Source organism: Charadrius vociferus, unplaced genomic scaffold, assembly GCF_000708025.1.
Source record: "Charadrius vociferus isolate BGI_N301 unplaced genomic scaffold, ASM70802v2 scaffold255, whole genome shotgun sequence".
In the NCBI taxonomy this organism is placed as follows: Eukaryota; Metazoa; Chordata; class Aves; order Charadriiformes; family Charadriidae; genus Charadrius; species Charadrius vociferus.
Genome location: NW_009648785.1, coordinates 1,006,555 through 1,015,428, shown reverse-complemented (window position 1 = coordinate 1,015,428; position 8,874 = coordinate 1,006,555).

Sequence of the window (8,874 nt, the reverse complement as noted above, 5' to 3'; positions counted from 1 at the left end):
TCTTCACGTTGCACAGACTGATCATGGGAGTGTTGTCCCATGCTGGTTTATCACAGCTTTGTCCTGAAGCAAAGCAGGATATGAAAGACACCATTCCACTACCCTTTCTGAGGAGCAACCTCCCCTTCATTCTGCAGCCAGTCTATTAGAGCAGGCAGGGAATCTATTGTCACCATAGGGCACATTTTGTCTTTGGCAAGAAAGAGCCAGGGAAAGTCTCCCACTTCCTCTCATTTTCCCATGTAATGCCTGCCCCGCTGATGGGAATCTCCATTCTCCCCTAAAACCAAGAAAAACCTTGTGGCATTGCACCTCCCTTCTATATAGGGAAGGGCAGCTTCCAACTGGGATAGTGGGAGGAGTTCACAGGAGAAGGCTTTTGCTTTCAAAAATACGAGCAAGCATGTTGATGTTTACTAACCCGTGAAAGGAGAGTGCTGAATGCACAGTAGAAGTGCAGCCTTAAAAATTTGGGAGGAGTTGATTCAATTCCAAACTCTGCCCAGGCCTCTCTGCATGATCCCCAGGGGAAAAACCACCACCATCCTCCTTTGCCCTTCAGTGCCCCTCCTGCAGGGAGGAAGATCCCACCTCTGCCCATCCGCTTCCAACTTCCAAAAAGCGGGACATACCTATGCAACCCTACAGGGTCCAGCATAATTTGGCACTCATTTCAGTGAGGGCCCCTAAATACTGCAGAAAAACAAATGTGAAATCATTACAGGCTGTTGTTCTTTGAACTGAAGTGTTTTATATAGCTAGAAAGGAACAGACAATACCACAAACAGCACAAAGTTTTCAAGTGCCTGTGAGAAAAGTAAGTGATTTATAGATTAGTATTCGTAGACTGTTCAGTCAAGTGTGAAGGAACAACAATATACTGTCATATAAGCTGTAGCATATAAACATCCCTTGGCATTTTACACTTTGAAAAGGATTATACATAAGCTCAGCTGAGAACAGTATTAAAAAGGAATCTCAGTCATACTTTTTGGGAACATTTAGTAAGAGAGCTAATCTGTCTTTGGAGCTGAGCTAAAGCTGTGCAAAATGGATGCAAGGAAATTCATGCGATCATGACATAAGATTTAAAAACAAAACCAAATTTTAAAGCCAAAATTATGTCATAAAAATTAATAATGTGTCGATTGCTTTTTTGAGTTCTTCAAACTCAGACTTCACAGATGAACTCTGTAAAATTGAGAGAAAATCAAAATCAAGAGCTTTAGATATTTATCCCGACTCCAGAAGTTGAGACTTTTGGAGAAACATCCAGTGTCACAAAACCCAAATATAAAACAGCAGGACTGCCAACACTGGTAAATTCAGCTAGCTGCAAGTTCTAGCTCAGGCTCAGATGAGGACCTTTGAAATACCTCCCCATGTTTAGAGGTTCTTCCCAGGAGCCTGTTTTGATCTAAATTTGAGCTGTCTGGGGCATGGTATCACTGCTCTGTGAACTCCAGGGGTTTTCAGGTATTCACAATAATACGGTGAAGACACAACACTTCTGATTTCCTTCACTGATATTTTCAGTAGAAAGCTGACTGAGATAGTCTTAACGCTTTACAACTCTGCAATTTTTGACATCACTTGGGACTTAACCAGAAAGGTACATCCATTTTGTACAGCTCAAAAAACACAGCCTAATGTAAACTTGCACTTGTACAAAGGTTGGAGCGTTGCAGAAATCATCGAGGTTCACCTTGCTCTCCACCTCAGAAGAGAAATGTGATTAAAAGCCTGGTTCAAGGAAAACGCTTAGAGAGATGAGTAGCCAACATGCAGTGAGCGCGGGGAAGTTGAGAGCACAGGAGACGAGAAGGATGTGAAAATTGAGACCACGGAGTGCTAAAGAACACAATTCTGAAAATCAATGCAGTGATGGATCAGGAACGAGTACAAAAAGCACAGCACGGGAAGGCTATAATTAGATGATTTAGTCATAGCCAGGAGCCTGACTGAGCTTTTTGAATCCACTCAAGTGGACACAGTTAATGCAGAATTTGGCTTGATTGTTACAATTCTTCTCATGACAGCAACACAGAGGAGGTTCACAGAATCTTTTAGTCTCTATTTGGGCAATATAGGTAAAACCCCACTAGTACACACAGGAGTCTCTCACACTGTGGAAAAATGGTACCTGCAGACAAGGCTGAGCATCTCCTCTGGCAGCTGTGCTTCTGGGACCACTGGTGTGGACTCAGCAAAACGCTAGAAAGCAGGAATAATGTCGGCAGCACTTGGACCTGTTCTGCCCACACTGTGTTTAGTGGCTCTGCAATGAAATTGCAAAAAGCCAGTCGCCGCTCTCGCTTTCCTTTTATTGCTACCAGCAGTGGAGATTAATCAAAGCTAACGTAATGATGGGGAAAAGGCCAGCATAGAGTAACACTGATGAGAACAGCAAGACTCCACAGAACAGAGCTGTCTGTGTGGACTTCCAGGCTTTGTGAAAAGTCAAGGAAAAAGAGATGTTCCGAGTCCCCCAAAACCTTGATCATAAAGAGGAATCTTTGCTCAGCAGACTCTACCAGGACATATCCATGCTGACTGTAACTTACGGTGAATACCCAAGCTGATGCACAGAGCCTAGCTTGGTCCAATATCCTCCTCGAAAGAAGGACCAATTTCAGTCCTGAAGGGAGTGCATTTAGCGCTATCTCGCATCACCTCTGCAGTCCCCTGCAGGCTGTAGCGCTGGCTGATGGCAAAACCATGCCTGAAAGAAGTTGACCCCGGTGAGAATCTGAGAAGTGTGCAAGAGCCAAAAAACTCCACGCTTTTCTGATACCGTTCTCCTCCTAGTGTACTCATAGCAGCTCTCAGCTTGACCAAGCCCACCCTGCCTCCTTAGTTACATTTTCCAACTCCTTTTTTACCTGGCCTGTTGCTCCCCCAAGACACGATGGCAAAAGGGAGCTTCAAAAGCAAGCGATGATTAATTCCACGGGTGCTGGACCCCACTGCTTGCCCACAATACCCCCATGCCTTTCCCTGCCTGCTTGTCTCACCCCACTGCCATAATTCAGGAGGCAGTGGTAGCTCAAATACTTGAGCACAAGTGTGGGATTTAGGATCCAGGCTTTGCCTTTGGCTCAGCTGCTGATCCACTGAGTCCTCTCAGCTCCTTGGATCATCCACGTTTTCTTCCAGCTGCAGATCAGCTGAGTAGCTGCTCTAGGACCCTTGGAGCACAGACAACACGTTAGATTTGGTAAAGGACTTTAGTGGAAGCAAAACACCCAAATTAGTTAGAAAACAGCCAACCTCACTTTTGTATTTTGTAGGTCCCACAGGCTCCTAAATTCACTGGGCACCAGGGACGCACAGAAAGCCCCAGTTGAGGCACTCAACCTGCATCCCTTGAAAGCCATGAACTCACCCAGCAGAGAAATCAGGGTTTCTAAGGCTAGAAAGCACATGTCCAAGGTGAACATCATCTACAGTCTGGTGATAAGGGCTTTTTCTTAGTATTTCTGGAGTTTGTGCCTGCTTCTGGAACTGTATTTTATTTTATGTTACACAGCTGCTGGGTAAGCAGTCCTTTGGCCAGACGCATGAACACTCCCAGGTGAATGCCCTAACTATTAGGAATGTTTTAAGCATGGCATTATTAAGTAATAATTTACTCATTCCATTTAGTCTACGAGGTCTCCTTATCGAGGAATGTTATTCATCAGTACCACTCTAGCTCTCGCTCTAATTTATTTATACTTAATGGCCTTTCAAAGACATCTCTCCACATTACTTTCAGGCACAAGAATATATATGGGATATTAAATCACATCACAATATATGACATGTTACAAACATATTGCATAATTATACAGATTATAAACATGAGAAAAATAATCCAATAAACTCTGCCATCAAATGTTCTTGAGGCTAGATTAAGGCTACATGAGGCCTTTTAATTTAATAAATCAATGAGAAATAATTTTATTCAAATCTCACTTTTGCAGAAGCAGCAAGCTGTTTGAAGCAGATAAAAGATTGGTATATCTGTATTGAAAATGAAGGCTTTCTATCGAACTAAAGCTCTAGCACTACCTTCGTATGGCCGAGAGGGATTTCTGCAGTCATGCCATAATCCTGCTGACCACGAGATGGTGCAACATTTTGGCCATGCACGAGTTGGGTGACAAGTTCAAAGAGCATTGCTGACCCTTGCACTGGTCACCACTTAGGTGTTTTGAAACTTCAGGTCACTTTTAACAGCTGTCAAACGGTGTACAATATCCATACAAATAAAAAAAAAAAAAACAAAAACAATCCTAAACTAAAATAAAAAGCTTTACCAGATACTTCTTTAGAGAAACTTTCTCTTTAGAGCAAACTGAAGGGAGATTTTTGCTTAGAAAGAAAGAATTCTGAAATAGAAAAAATCAAAATAGAAAAACAAATCAAGTTTTTTTAAAAAAATAATTTTCATTAAAAGTTCAAGATCCATAATATGTTGGACAAAAAAAGAAAATTAGTTGGAAAGATTGTTGCAGAGTTGCTCATCGGAGCAGTAATTCAAGTCCATTTCCCTGGACTTCTCAGTTGCTCTTCATCTGTCATGTTGTGAAACAGTTTTCTTTTGGAGAAGCAGCAGGAAACCCAGCATGGGGTCTGGCATCCCTCTGTGGATCCTGAACATCAGAGAAGGATAAGGAGACTTGGATCCACCAAATTAGAATTTATATAATAATAAAAAAACTATGAATTATATAATTTCGTATTTATATATTATACATAATATTTTTTTCAAATCATAACATTAGAACTTTCCAGCAAAAAAAATATTAAAGTCTTCCCCCACCTTCTTAATTTTTTTTTTCTTTGAGAAGGTGAGGAAGTCTACGCTGCCATTATTGAGTTGAAAACACGGTATTTTTCATTGGTCAATTTTGATGGAAAATCCCCAAGCAGCCTTAGTTTTCATTTTTGTTCTGTGTGAACTACTTTTTAGCATGAAGGATATGCAACACAGACACACAGTATCCCTGAGGCAACTAGAGCATTTGCTTAGATGGAAAAGGAATAGCAAAAAGATGTTTTAAGCCAAGATTCTTGAAACCAGATGAGTTATTCTGAATGCTTCAGTTATCGGACAACCAGCCTGAAAGACCTTCCTCATTTTCACAAAGTGCTGAGCCGTGAGCTTTCACTCCCTAAAATCAGGTGCTTTTAAGAAGACTAGCATTAGGCTCCTGAAGAAATCAAATAGCAGCTTCTGAATTTGGAATTGCGTTTTTAACTGTTTATTTGGTCAACTTGCAGTGGAAACCAAAGTAGAGGATGAGCAACATATGACCCACCAGCTTGAAGCAGGTACCTCCAGTCCGCAGTACCACAACCTCCCGTAGACAGTCCATCCCCCACACCCCTGTCCGGGCAGTCCCTTCTGGTTTGAAGGGTCTTTACCTTCCCTTTACCCTCCTGCTCTTGACTTGGAAGAAAAAGTCCAAAAATGAAATAATTAAAAAACTTTTTCAACCCAAAACTCTAAGCCCATACAATTCACTGTAAAATACTCTCTTTTGACAGCGTCAATACAATATCGCTACATGCTCTTTTACCCATTTGTTAGTCAATGACAAAACCCCTCTAAATCTGTGTAAAGACTGTCTGTGGATATTCTGTTATCTTCCAAGACCCGCTGTTCAAACCTCCAACTTTTACAAGCTGAAAAAATAAGCAATTTGAAGTTGAAATACTTTACACTCCAGTATTTGAAAACCAGTCAGGTGTACAGAAACACAAATGAGCTGCTGACGCTGACATTAGCCAGTGAGAATTGAGCAAAGTATTTAATCTGTATCCTCTTTTTGTGGTATCTGGATGATAGCGATGGAGGGTTGATCAGGCTAGTTTGCTACAGCTGTGGCCGATGTGAGGAGAGCTGGGGTGGAAAGTCATAGAATCATAGAATGGTTTAGATTGGAAAGGACGTTAAAGATCATCGAGTTCCAACCTCCCTGCCACAGGCAGGGACACCTCCAACTAGACCATATCCATTACACCTTGTTTCAACACCGTGAAACAAGCCAAGTCAGCGGATTGAGCCTTGGGCTGGGACTCCAGGTCCCAGTCCTGTTCCCATCACGGCCACCACAAGCTCTGAAGAAGTCAAACACCCTAAAAGCATATCTCTAGGGAACACTGAGGCAGACACATGAAGCTACACGGCACTCAAATTATCAAACTGTCACATAATGTGTGGAGCGATTGCCCAGGAATCCACTCCATCTTCCATCTACCGTTTCTTAAGCATTTTACCTTGCACTTTCAGTGTAAGTATCATTGGCTTGGACATAATTTACCTTATATTTATTGCAAGAGATGATGTTGAACACACATACAATCTGTAAAGCAACAACAAGAAAAGTTACTGCTTACTGCTGAGATGTAAAAAAAAAAACCACCCCAAAAAACAAAACAAAAAAAACCCTCCACACCAAAAACCCAAACACAGGAAAAACTCAAAGATAGAGATTCATGTTGGCAACCATAACTAAAATACTACAGACCTCCCTAATATCAATGTTCTGCTTTGCAAAACAAGTCCATCTGCTGAAAGATAGTGATGACTGCTGCAACCTGATGGACAGAAAAGTCAGGAGTAAATGAGGTGCATTAATTTTGTACAGAAAGATAAAGCTTTATCAAGCCTTCCTTCCCCCTTCAGCAGCAGTGGACCAGAGGGCAGGATTTAGCCTTGAATACCTGGTTTGGGGCAAGTTTTGCTTATCTCCTGCCCAGGGAGGAAGCAGCCAGGAGAGCAGGATGGGTGGCTTTGCCATGCAGGAAGATAGGATTGGGGACCCTCTAACATAGGACTGCAGCTCCTGCTCTGTATTGCAGTGCCAAATTTGACCACAAAGGTAGAGCCTGATGGGCAGCTGGAGATGAGCCAAGTTTCACACCAGCCAAAATCTTTTTACGCTCTATGGTTCATTTCTCGTAAGACCTTCTGCAGCTCCAGAGTTTCAGGGTTGGCCTCAGAAGAGTTCAAGCACAGCTTGTGGGAGCAAGATTTAGCTGTTCACCCACTGAACAAAGCACCCTTGTGTATCCCATGGTCTGTATTTTCCTACTGAAGCCTGATTTTAGCTGCACATTAGTTATGGTCTGAACTCAGATTAAATGTGGCTCTGAGAACGTTCTCCTTCATCTCATCCTCAGAGCCCATCCTTCAGACTCACCTAGCCTGACTATCCACCTGGGCCCATCCCTTCCTCTGCTCTTCAGCTGCAGTCCCCATCCCACCCTAGTGCTTCCTACCTCTGAGCAGAAACTTACAGCAGGACATTCAACCTGACCAACTCCAGGGAAGGGTCTGGTGGTTGGATCAGGTCTATGGTCCCCAAAAACCTTGAGGCTGCAATCAGCCCTTAGATTGTATGTGCTTTAGGTCAACCCTTCCGTCAACACAATAAGGTGGCATCTTCAGGCACCCCCAATTAACTGCAAGTTAATAGTGTCTATGAAGCCTTCTGCCAAGGGCGATCGGATAGACATCTACAAAAACTATTACAGCTGAAAATACCTTTATAGTGCAAAACCTGAAAATACATGTTATAACATACTCTGTTTAACAGGGCATTTCAGCCTCTATGTCTGTTATGGTTTAGCTAGGGTTTATTTTTTGCTTTGTTTTTTTTTTTTTTTGGGCTTGGTGTCTTGTTTTGTTTTAACGCAGGCTATATTATCTCCCCAGGGGTAGTTACCTGTAGCATTGTTGCATGGGAACAACTTTTAGTTGCCTGGGAAGACAAGTGGGGTATCCCACAACAGGTGTGTTAAGGAGAATTCATCGACAACAAGAAAAAAAACCCCTTGAAATGACAGATTCTCCCTGCATCAAGGCCAGCAAATAAAGCAATCATTGCTATAGCAGTTACCAGAAGAATTGATCATGTGTTACTGTGCAGGTGTAAGTGCCTTTTTTTTTTTTTTCCCCCTCTTGCTTGCTGTTTCTGGTGTCTTCATCAAACCATTTACAGGAATGCGTTCTTTTATATGGACTCCTAAATAAAAGTGCAAATCATATAGGAGCTTAGAGAAAACTTGACAAGGCAGCTCTTGTTAACTCAAATGGATCAATATTTAACAGCCAGTTACTTTGAAACATAGACTCTGTCTAGGCTCTCACCCCACCTCCATATAGGAGATCAATGAGGAATAATTTGCACTATGATGCTTTATAGGAACTCAAAAGAATTCATCAATAAGATGAAAAAGCTTGCAATACAAGCAGACACTACCTAATTCTAATTAATATTAAAAGGATGCTGTCCAGTTTTTTAAACCAAAAACACAGTGTAGCTTATGTACTTAAAGTTGTAAAACCTCATAAGGACTGTAGTCTCTGTTAATTACAGTCTGTCTGGGAAGGGGAGGGGGAAATTAAGTTGATCCTTTTAGTGATGAATTATTCAAAATGAAAAAAAATAAAAACAATTGACTGCAGCATTAGTACCAAGCCCTACACATTAACCTCTCACTACACATGGGTGGTTCTATAGCAACACACGCATACTCTTAATTTGACAAATAAATTAAGCCACTGGGGTGCTGTTGCTGACAGAATTAATCAGTGTAGGACTGATTGGGAGATATGTCATTAAGATAGTTGTTACAAATGTAAAACTCTCATTTTCTTCATTAAAAGTTAGACAGAAACAGCACCCAGCATTAGCAATCATTGCAAGTGCATGCTTATTCATTGCAAAAGAACTCAATTCCAGTTGTTGTTTTAAAGTCCCTGGGCCTGATCTTACATTCTTTTCAGGAAAAGCTTCTAGTTAGGACGTCTCAGGATGGGTCTATGGGATGGCAAAAGAAAGTAAAGGACAGATCAGGATTTCCACGTATGCTGTGTCC